This window comes from Dioscorea cayenensis, chromosome 20 (genome assembly GCF_009730915.1).
Source record: "Dioscorea cayenensis subsp. rotundata cultivar TDr96_F1 chromosome 20, TDr96_F1_v2_PseudoChromosome.rev07_lg8_w22 25.fasta, whole genome shotgun sequence".
NCBI lineage: Eukaryota > Viridiplantae > Streptophyta > Magnoliopsida > Dioscoreales > Dioscoreaceae > Dioscorea > Dioscorea cayenensis.
The window spans coordinates 16,985,209-16,998,085 of record NC_052490.1 but is presented as its reverse complement, the minus strand read 5'-3'; positions in this window follow the sequence as shown (position 1 = coordinate 16,998,085).

The window sequence follows — 12,877 nt, the reverse complement described above, 5'->3', positions numbered from 1 at the left end:
TTGTGTGTGTGTGTGCAGTCATGGTTGGTTAGGTGTTGAGGGATTGGCTTGAGGCAAGGAGCCAACGAAGGAGTAACACTCTCACGTGCTATACTCGCCTAAGTTTGTGAGTGGGACTAATTAGCATAATTCTATTAGAAAAATACTAATTGCTATATATATATATATTGTGGCTTAAGTAAAGCTTTATTGGTTTATATTTGTTTTGTATCTTGTTTAATGATGGTTATTATTGTTAAAGATCCTGAAGGTATTATTCGGTGTTTGAATGTTCATCTTTGACTTCTTAGTTAAATTCTTCAACGAGTTTGCAAAATCTTTGTTTTGTAAAACTTGGGATTTGTCGTGGAATTCTTTGATTTTGCATAATCTAAGCTTGAACTCCTTTTGGGTTGTCGAAAGAAAATAATTTCCATGTTATTTCTTGTGTTGAGGTGTGTAAAATGATTTGTGTTAAAAGCTTTAGTTTTGTTTGTGTTTTTATCATTTCCTTGTAGAAATGGCTATGTTGTTAATTGTTGGTTATTGTGATTATTGTATTCCGTGTGGAGTGTGTTTATTGTTGAGTTTGTATGGTGATTCTCTGCAGATGGGCGGACTTCCACGACCCGACCCTTTTGAGGTGGCGTGGTAGACCGGCTGATTACTACGAGGGTCAGTACATGTGGGAGTGTAGAATCCTGATTGGATAATCATCAGGTAGCTATTGCCACTATATGGTGAACTAATGGGTCAACGTCAAGGGCATGAGTACTTTAACGGCTCCAAACCTAGCCGTGGCCATGGTGAAGGTTTAGGGAGGTTTCTAGATCACTTTTATCTTTGGGTGAGTGTTGGTTGTTGCTTTTATGTTGGGTTTTGAGATTTACTCCCTTTGTGTTTTTTTGTTGTGTCATATTGAATTTGTGGTGAGGAGGCGAGCTACATGTACGTCACTCTTAGGAGGCGAGTCTCTTATAAATCGATTTGGCACTAGTGTTATGATTACTTATTGTAAAACTCATGATTATTTAGTTGTTATACCTGTATTTTGGAACTATTTTGGTTTATGTGTTTTATGGAGATCACTACTATGTGTAATTATGTTTTAAACTAGTTGTGTTATTAGTAGAATTATTATTTTGGTGGTTTATTATTACTATACTTTTTGGTATATTACTAGTAGAGTTGTGCTAACCTTCCCTCATCGAGTAAATTTAGTTGCTCACCCCTCTTTCTTCCTCCCGACATTTGTCGGGGTAGTAGGTGTGGTTGTGTGGCAGCGTGCTGGGCATTTGCTACTATTCTCTCTGTTGCATTTCCTTTCAGTTCACATATGTTTATTGGTCATGTTATTTGACTTATGGATCCACTAGTGTGTAGTAAACCTTGTTGCATGGTTTTGTATCTAAACAACTCTTAAACTCTTGTGTATTAGCATTTCATGCTGTTATTAGTATTGCTTCCCTGTGCATTTGTGAACCTTTATATTTTCTGTATATTGCGGTCGTTAATGTTGTTGTTACTTCCGTTGTGTATCATTGTGCTTCTCTATTCTATATCTGTAATAAATGTTGCTAAATTCCAGGTGTGTTGGTCAGCCTTGCTGCGTCCCAAGGGTTGAGTGGGGGAGTATCCCTCCTCAGAATAGTCACGTTCCGTGGGCCTACTGGTTGGGCCATGACGGTGCATATCATATTAGGTTTTTTTAAATCTTGTTGGCAAAATCTCTTTTATGTTATAAGAAGTCCCGAACAGGTTTCTAATAAAAATTCATGCAAGGGTAAGGGAATATTTTTTATTGTTAATACCTATTGTGCATTCTATTAATTTTTCTGTTAAAATTATTTTTTTCCCGAAAAGCATCTCTAACCATTGATTTTTGTGTGACTTCTTCTCTATATTTTTTAAGAACTACTTCCGAAATATAATTTCTCCTTGCCTCTATATTCATGACACCTATTACAAGGAGTTTGCAACCATCTTTAAATTATATAAGTAAAACTACATTAAGTAAATTATTGTTCTTGAATCCTATGGGAAAGATATATAAATTATGTTCTTCCATAGTTTCTGCTTCTTCAACCTTTGACCTTGCTCAGCAAGTTCCTCTATTTGAATTCCTTTAACTTTATCTTTTAAACTATTATTTTCTATGGTTAAGCTTCTATTTCTTCTTCTAGAGCTTTTATTCTTTCTAATAATTGTCTAATTACCTCTTCCTCTGAATTATTATTACAACTTGTGTTACCTATAATTCTTTTTTTTTCTTCAAAAGTAAAGTTAAATAATTCTTGAGCACATCTCCTCCATATAGATAAATCACAAAGGGTGCATATGAGTTTGTCTTTAAGCATAAAATTTATTACATTTATCAAGATTTTGTTTATAATTTTTTCAAAGGGTTCAACCTTATAGGTACATTTAAAGAATTCTTCTAGTTGATTATATTGTTCTAAAAGAAATTTTGGATTATTACCTAAGTCATAAGTAAAATTTATTCGTCTATCCATTTTGGATTTCCATAGGCTTCTTCGAAATCTATTAATCCTCCATTTCTACAAAGGTATTAGTTTCATCTCCTCCAAAAATAATATAGATATCACTACCATACTTGTCGCCATTGGTATCTACACTTACTATATCAATTTCATCCGCTAATTCTAGTTCTTGATACTTATTAAATCCTTCCTTTTTTTACTTTTCATTTTTGAATTCTTTGGCATAATGCCCTTCTACAATGCATATATAAGACTCACACTTTCTTGGAGGCTTATGTTGTTTAAATTTCTTTTAACATGATTATATTCTAGTCTCCCTCTCTTATAATATGTGCTTTTTATCTCCTTTTTCTTATGTTCTTTATGTATTGAAGGTATATAGATTTTATTACAATAACAATAATTTGATGTTTGTCTTGTAGTTCTGCTTCTAAATATTTATCTTTTAGGTAATTGAAGGTGAATAGTATAGCAAGTCCTGCTCCAGTAAAACTTTCATGACCCTTTTCTACCAATGACTTAAAAATTATGTCTCCTAGTGGTTTTGGTAATTTACTAAGGTGATGTTTGTTTCCAGGGATTTGGAGTTCTTTGTAACTCCAAATACTTTGCTTTTTAAAATATGGTCTTTGTTTCAAAGTATCTTCTTTTCAAAGGGTTTTTAAAATCCCTTGGATGAGGGATTTTGTTTTATAGCTAAAATGAAAATAAAACAAAATCCCAAGATTTCAAAGGCGTTGAAATCCCTCTGATAAGTGTTATATTATACATATTATATTGATCATCTTTTGCACCTAAGTTGTCCTCTAGACTATTTTTATGGACAATTGGTACTTAGTTAATTCCATTTATGTTCTCAAGACAAAAGAAGCATAAAAGAAGCCAAATGAATGAATTCAAGAGCAAAATGGGCCAAAAGCATCAAACATAAAAATACACGGCCAAGGTACAAGCCTGTGTACCTATCTATGTACCCTTCAGACATTGGCAAGAAAGGCATTTAGAGAAATACATGCGCTATTCACATAGCCGTGTACATGACCATGCACTCCCTAGGCTCAAGTCCTCCCGAGAAAAACACGACCATGTAGATGATGTACACGCTAGTGTACATTTAGGGCTTTAAAGAATATGATCCAGAGGAGAACACTAGCTAAAGAAAAGCACACATCTGTGTGTCTCAAGAATTGAAGAAAAGACTATCCAAAGATATACATGGCCATGTACCCCAAGGATCGAGTTTTTTTATTCATCCAGAGATCCACACGAGCGAAGTACACGCCAATGTACTTGCCTGTGTAATGTCTAGATTCCTTCGGAGATAAATAGAAAGCTAAAAAAGTTATTTAGGATTCGATTTTGGGAAAATGATTGAGGGTTGACGGCTAGGGTTTCGAGATGAATCTATGATTGAAGAAGGAGCTTGAAGGAGTCACCGGAGTGACTATCCAAGGGTGATAATATCGGCTCACATCTGCTCCGATTGTGGAAACATTGAGAGGGAGTTTCTTCATCCATGTTTAGTGTTCTAGCACTTTATTTTTATTGCTTAGATTTGAACATTAACCCCATGGAAAGATAACTTCCTTAGGTGTCCGGATTGATATAGCTTGGATAATTTCATTTTGATATATTTTTTTAATATAGATTGTCGCCAGACTTGTTAGGGTCCATCTGTCTTTTATTGTTGATCTAGAGTAATGTGAGTGGATATTTCACATTAATGGCATGATTGAGATCGAGAGATCCATCACGTGAGATCACCCACTATATGAAAGGAATTAAGAGTGTGCGTTAGAGATAGGCCACCTGAGATTCCTCCGAATTAGGATCGAATAGCGAGAGCTTCATTTTCTATTAGGGATTTTCTAGTTCTCTATGCAATCATGCAAAAGTGGGATTAGAAGAGATCCAATCCTACCGTAACATGAGGATTAGGTATTGGAGAGTCTTGAGAGGGAAGCCAATATGTATTTCACATCCCGTTCATCCAATAATACCTGGGGTTTATCTAAATTTAATTGCAATTACTTTTAACTCTAAATTCCAAAAGTGAAATCTATCCGGACATCTTCTTCTCCTATTAATTTCTCAACTTTTAACTTGTGATTTTGGTCCTTTCCATTCTTAGATCTAGTTAATTTGATACTCATTGATATTTTGTTCTAAGTTAGATAACATGATTAGAGTTAGTACTTCTACTATCTAGTCCCATGAATTCGACCTTGCTTTCGAGCACTTTATTACACAATCGGCATGTACACTTGCTTGCATCCCTATCACCCTCACACGGTGAACACGTGAGGGATTCATGAATCAGCTGAGAATGTGAACAAATTTTCTTAGATCTAACTGCAAGCCTTCCTCTGTTGTGTTCCAAGCTCCACCTTCAGCTTGTTTCATTCGCCTTCCAGCTAGTCATCATCTTTTCCTCTCCTTCAAAGGTTGGTACTTTTTCTCAGATATACTGGTCCTTCTCTATTCGTCTTCCAAGCTCCAGCACCATCTCCAGCTTGCTTCATTAGCCTCCTAAGTTGTCACCATCTTTCCCTTATCTCCAATTCATCTCAAGTATGTTTTTGCACATATCCACATTTCTATAAACATTTTATGATGCTTTTTTTTTAAGATATATTATGGGGCATTCTCATGTTAATTGTGGAGCTTTCTAGATTAGGCGCAAGATCTAATAATTGTAGTGCATCTTAATTATGCTCTTTTCAAGACACATTATGTGCTCTTAATTAAGCGTCTTAATTATTATGGCCCTTTCCTATGCTTAATTGACACATTAACCTATCAATAGTTATATTACGAGGATTTTCTTAATTACTAAATCTTAATTTATTTCTATGGCTGTTTTTATGGTCTTTTTAAGATTAATCATTGAATCTTAATTATTGAATCTAATTATATAAGATCATTTTAAGGCACTTTGAAAAGGTTATTTAAGAGCTAAGCTAGGTTAAGCTAGTTAATCACACATTAGTTGCCTAAATTCTAGAGCTAACTGTGATAAAGGAGAATGTTTAGTGAGTAATTAGTGTACTGCTTGACATTAGGTGCCTAATCGCATGATGATTTATGTAAATTAATGCCATGTATTTTGCCAAAAAAATGATATGGTCAAATTGTGTCACATGAGCAACAACTACTAATCTTACATTAGGCTGAAAAAAAAAAATCACAATGGGTACTTTCTAAATCATTTTTTAGGAAAAATTTTAGACATTCATATTTTCCAAATTCATTGTTTTCAATATCAAAATTTAGTTATTATTTTATTTTATTTTTATTTTTCTAGTGATTGCTTTGATTTAAGGTATACATATTAATTTAGTTCAACAACTTGTTTATATAGCATGGACTATGAGAATGTTGGAATAAAGCCATGTGTAATAATGTAAGATCATTTTTTATGTACTCTTCTCTAATTTAAGGCATCATATGATTCAAGGCATTATGTGTGTGATTTAGGGCATCATGTGATTTAGATAATCCAAGTGGTAATCCTCCATTTGTATAAAATTCTTAGCAGTGAGTGATTTAGGGAATCATGTGATTTAAAGCATCACAAATTAAATTAAAACCAAATATTTGTATGTTAACTTTGATAAGAAAAAAAATTAAGCTTGGGATTATTTATCTATGTTATTTTGTACTATGCATCTCTATTTAGGTAAAGTGTGTAAAATGTCCAATATCTTGAACTTTTTTTGTGTGGTATTTTATAGTCTGTAGATGGAAGGTAATGACATAGAGGTTAACTTTTGTGCCACTTGCATTACAATTCTTGTTGCGGCTTTTGCCGTCACATTATTTGTGCGTAGTAAATGATGTAGAATTTGTAGAAAGCCCTCTTGTGGCCGGATGAAAATTAGAGAAGAATATTTATCACGTATAGTAGATGCAAATGACACTACTAGTATCAACATGGTTAGTATGAACAAATCAACTATCTTTAACATTTGTTCGTTAATGAGATGAAAAGTGCTTATGAGAGACACGTTACACATCACTATCAAAGAGCAGATATTGATGTTCCTACACACCATAGAACATAACTAGCTTAATCGTGTCATCCCCCATAATTTTCTTAGATCCAGTGAGATAGTTAGCAGTTACTTCAATCATGTTCTCTACGTAATTGGCCAATTGCATAATGAATATGTGTTCCCACCTAGTACGCAAACTCCGTCATATATAGCCTCGAGATCCACACTATATCCTTAATTCAAAGTATTAAATAATTTTTTGATTCAACTAAATTTATTATAATATAACTAGTTCTTAACTATAATATGTTAATGGTAGGATTGTATTGGAGTTTTAGATAGGACCCATATCCACACTTATGTTCCTACATTTGAAGTTATGTTTACATATGTCCTTGCCGGATGGGAAGGTTATGCAAACAATTCTCTAGATTTACGTGATGCACTCGAAAGACCAAATAGCCTATTGGTCTCTAAAAGTATCTATTTCATCCGATTTATAGATATAGGTTAGTATACGAGGACAACTTAAAAATTATAATTTTGTTAACTACCATCTTTCTTTTTCTTACGGAAGTATTACTTGGTTGATGTCAGGTACGAAACAAGATTGTGATTTACATCCCCTCATAGGGGTATAAGATATCATCTTAAAAAGTTTGGTGCAGATATCAGTAAATCATAAAGAACTTTTTAACCTTCGTCACTCATCATCTTATATAACCATTGAATGGGTTTTTTATTCTCTTATAGTATGATTCAAGATTCTCTCATCAAGACCATTCTTTCCATTCAAAACTCAGTCCAAACTAGTTTTGGCTGCATGTACTTCACATAATTATATTATAAGTGGTTGTGAAGATATATTCATACCCTATAAGGAAAAGTGGACACCATAAAGACCACCTTAGAAAGTAACGTGAGAGAACAAAAGGAGGAGGCTCAAGAATGGGTGGTACATTGACAGATTGCACGCGATATGTGGGCAAACAAATAGCATTGTTGTGCTCCATAATTGTGCTCCATACTAGACTATGACTCAATAATGACTAATTGATTTTATGAAAATTGTGCTCCATACTAGACCATGACTAGTGCTGTTATTTTGAGGTTGTCTGTTTAAATTTTTAGGCTAGCACCATATAATTAATTTATGTGTTTCTATGGACTAATTTTATGTTTGTTGTTACTCATCATGTGCCTATTCTAAAACTTCCCTGTCTTAGATACACATTTATTTTGACAAAAAAAATTTAGCTGTTATTTAAAAAAAAAACTTATTTATGCCCCAATTATAGAATGGGCAATACAAGAATGTCAAAAGATAGCCAAATGTTATCAATGAGAACCCCCAGCAAAAACTGGTGGTAATAACAGGTGGATCACTATTGAAAGCATATTATTTATAAGATTTATGGCTTCTCAAGTGGAGCAAGGCTTCAAACCATAATTATCAGATTCTCAAAGCCCCCCACCAATCTTCGATCTAGATCGCTCAAACCAATCGAAGTTCGTTTTTGTTCCAGATTGATTGGGTACGCAATCTTAGATGATGAAATGGGTGTATCAAAATTAATTAACGATAGATTTTATAAAAATCCATCTAACCTATTTAAAAAAAATAGTTATAGACAACGCTACAATTTATTAGGTTTAAGAGTGGTTATCGATAAAATTGTTATCTATTTTTAAATATAGTATAAGTTTTAAAATTATTATCTAATATAAAATTTTATTAAATAAAATTATAATCTATATATACTTTAAAATTGCAATAATAAAGTTTGCTTATTTACTTTTATAACTTCAATCATAAGGTTCTTTTCTTATTAAATGTTATCCTTATGCACTTTTGGATATATTTAGTAATCTAAGAACATCTTTTATTTCGAATTGATATTAAAGTTTTATAATTTTGTATCCATTTTATGTAACCAATTTTGATGTAATTTTCAATCGTATCTTAAATCAAATTAATTGTACCAACTAAGCCTATCCCCCACCATTTTAACTATAGTACAAGTATCGTTTCTTGTATCCTTACCCGTCTCGCGACTTGGATCGTACCGTGTTTTTGGTAACTATGCATCAACCCCCAAGCATTCCATGTTGCCATTATTGCAATGAAGAATGAGTTTGGGGTTGTAGTCACTAAAGCAAATGTAACTAACCACTTGAGAACAATTCGCAAGCAATGGGCAAGAATTAAAAACCTAAGAGAGTTAAGTGGAATGGGGTGGGATAATAGACTAAAGATGATAATTGTGGGAGAATTAGAGTTCAAAAATTATGTGAAGATATAAATTTATTTCTATTTACATCATCTATTTGAAATAATTTTGACTTAAACTTTCAACTGATTTGTTTCTACATACTAAGTTCACCCGCATGATGAGCCATACTTAAACATACCATATGAGGATCATGACTTACTTGAGATTTTTTTGGTAATGATCAAGCACCTAGACAACGTGTTGTTCAAATTAGAGATGAAATTGGCACGCATATGGATGACAATGTTGACTCCCGCCGTCAATCTCAGATTGATGGTCATGATGATATGTTCTTTGAGGAGACTGATTACCATGCCAATATGCCACTACCCATCCACAACCAGTTAGAGAGTACAGAACCCGAAGACCCTGGGTGTCTTCCACTTAATATAAAAAAGAAAAATGAAAACAAAAAATGGCCTATGAAGTTGGCGCAGTACAAGAGATGAATAATACCATTAAGGAGATATTGTCAACAAAGAAATATACTCCAAATTTAGAGTTTTCAAAGGAACTAATTGGTGAGTGAATGAAATTGAAAGCACATGGCTACTTTGGTTGTGACATCAATAAGGCCTATGATTGGTTAATGGCCAACAATAGTAGAGCTATGGCTTTCTTAGCCAAGGATGAAGTGCTAAGGAAGTATTGGGTGGAGGACTTCTTTGAATCACTTCACAATCAAGGAGAATTTTTTATAAGGCCCACTTAGGTTGGGACTTTTTTTTTGCCGCATTATGACATTGTTATGTATCTAGTATGTCATTGTATTCCTTTTTTTAAACAATGATGTTGCAGATTGTGGGACATCCTAAAGAGTTTATCCGTGAAACACGAAGGATTCTACGGGTAACAAATTATATTCCTATAATTGTTAATATATTGTTATCATTAATTAGCTCATGATAATAAAAATTGAATTTCTCAATAATGAGCAGGTTTTTTGGGTCTTCAAGGGTGGCAAATGAACATAGCATGGAATCGTATATTCCAGTGTTTAGAATTTCATAAAATTGCCTATGAAATGATTGCCTCCTTCCTTTTGAATGTGTTTTTTTATGTTGGCGCACTCAATCTAGAGTCTTGTTCCTTTGAATGTTCTAAAGCATGAAACTTTGAACTTGATTGTGCTTAGAGTCTTGAACGATGATATGTTGGTTTATGGTGCTTTACTTGTTGTAAGTATCATGTACAACTTGAGATCCATCTAAAATTGATCATGCTTGAATCTTATGAACATACAATTTTTTTTCTTTCTTCAATCTTAAATGTATAGGGTGTGTTTCATTCTTGGTTGAAGAGCACAGCGTAGATCTTCTTCATATAGTCTATGCTTGAATCTTATGAAGTTACAAAAAGTATTTTTATTTTATCAACATTAAAAGGTGTATGTTGTGTTTTCTTATTGATTTGAACAGCATTGCTTTTTCAACTCCCTTCCCACAAAAAGATGTTTTGATAATAAATGGCAGTTATTAAAAAGGAAACCTTTTTTTTGTAAGTAGCTCTTCTATTAAAAGAAGAAAAATAATAAACAAGAAAAAAAGGTTTTAATAATAAATAACAATAGAAATGGCCGAATTATTTTAGTTGCTTCTCTATTAAAATAAGTTAATAAGTTAATAAAAAATTAATAAAATTTATGTTAAATGGGAATCATAAAAATAGTTGTTATTAGAATAAGTTATTAAGTATAATAAGCTAGTGATAATAAATAATAAAGATAATAATTAATACATATTTAGCAATTACAACACTATAATGAAATGAAATTTAAAAGGATATGGGGTAACTTTACCATGAGTAACCACACTCCTAAAATACATCAAACCAAACATGTGTTTTCCAATTTTAGATTTACAACTCCACTCAAACAAACATAAAATCTTATCAAACGGTATTTTCGTTACATCCAACTAAACACCAGATTTGACTGCATTATATTTTAAAAACCAAATATTCCTAGTTACATTATAACTGAAAAATCCAATGCATTTAGAATTAAATCAAACCAAATGCCATCTAAACCATCTTTAAGTAACTTTATAACTACTGAATGATCTTTTGTCTTTGTTGCTAAGGTTATGTATGCTTGATTGAATTAGCTTCGGCCCAATGTGAGAAAAAGTCTATTGCTGTCCACGACAAGAGAAGAGTCATTTAACAGCTTCACTGAAATTACTTATCTGAAGTCTTTCTAAATCTCTAGTTGTTGCATCTTGTAATAATGTATCTCCTGTAGAAGGAGTTTTTTCTGAGATAATTTGTATAACTTGTTCAATTACGTTATAAGGGTTGTCTATATTTCTATTATACTTTGATATTCTGAAGGAAAGTTCAATTTCCAATTATTTAACAAATCTCTGCTTGTTGTTCCTAATAAATTTTCTATGAAATTTGTCACACTAATGTTATCTAGGGTGTGTGATATTCTTTTTATGGCATTGATTACATCTGATTCCCATCTATCAATGAGTTATGGCCATTTTGTGGATGGATTGTGCTTGGGACTAGCATACTTTCCTTGTTATTTTGTTTTGATATTGTTTTGACTACTTCTAAAGGATTTGGTTTATCTCTTCCTCGTCTATAACGTTGTTGAGGGTATTGAGTAAACTCATAATTAGAATATGGTTGTAATAGTTGTGTCATCTTACTAGTTCGTTCTATAGAAATCAATGTTACCGGAGTTCTTCCTATTTCATAGGTACTTGGGTTACTAAAACTACTGGCTAAAGATGACCTTACTTGATTATTATTACATCCCCTTGATTCAATGTCCATCATTTCTTCACCCAAATTTATTTCTTCGATATGTTTTAATAAATCTGATATTCTTATTCTTCTTCATTAGTAACATATAATTCTTCAATGTTATATTTTTCTATTGTTTCCCCAACCCATTTTTGAGGATATTCCTCATATTTATACCTACATTCCATAAGAAAACTACATCATCTATGTCTTCTAGTAATTCTTCAAAATTTACTATCCAATAATATCTTAAATACACGTTTTCATTTAATTCTTCCATTTTGATTAACAATAACAGTTTTTTATTGATTCTAATTATGTTTCTAATGCTTCCATTTCTTTGAAATATTCTATATCAAAATCATGCCATCTCTTTAAGAGGGCTTTAGCCTTGGATGCCCTTCATGTAAGTATTTATTTTATTTATGTTGTGTGCTTCTCCTTCTCTTTTGCATTTCTTTGCTTAACACTTTGACCTTCGGGTGATGAGTGCATCTCCTTTGTTACTAGTATCAAAGCTCAAGTTCCAATCTCACGGGTCTTGTTCAACTTCTTGTCATCTCTAAGCCTCAGTAAGGAAGCCTCAGAGGGCAAGAGACATGTTTTAAGCTGTGACCAATGGTGGAGACCCCTATTAGACTTAACGCTCCGATAAATCTAGGATCTCCTAGAGAAGATAGATCTGATAAAAAAAAGACTATGAAGCCCTGTATTGTTTTTTATTTTTCATTTTTTTAGGATGGTAAAGGGTGTGCGTTTGTAAGTCTCTGTATATGAATGTAGTATGTTTGTGGGTATTGCACCTGTACAATCCTATAGGCCCTTGGTTTTGGTGAAAACCATGGGTTGGTTTTTACTGTAGTGCAACCATGGGTTGGTTGTTACTGTAGTGCAACCATGGGCAAATAGCCCATGGTTTTAGTTTGTACTTTTGTAAAACCATGGTTTTGATTTGCAAAATCTTTGACTCCTATGATCTTGAGCCCATGGTTTTGTGTCTTTCGCTATTTTAGAGTCTATATAAGAGTCTTTATAGTTTGTATTCTAGCATGGGTGCAAACTAGTCTACACCTAAGTTTTTAATAAAATTTTTATTCTTTTGAAGTCATCTCTTTCCTTTCTTTTATTTATGTTGTGTGCTTCTCCTCCTCTTACGCCTTTCTTCACTTAATGAGTGCATCCTCTCTTAACACGCTCACCTTTTGGTGTATATCCCCTTGTTATTGGTATTGCGCACTCTAGTTTCAATCTCTTGGACTAGCTACTCTGTAGATTCAAAGTCACAGATCCTATTCAGCTTCTAGTCATCTCCAAACTTCGATAGAAAAGCCGTCAGAGAGCAAGAGGCCTGTTTTAGGTTGTGACTGATAGTGGA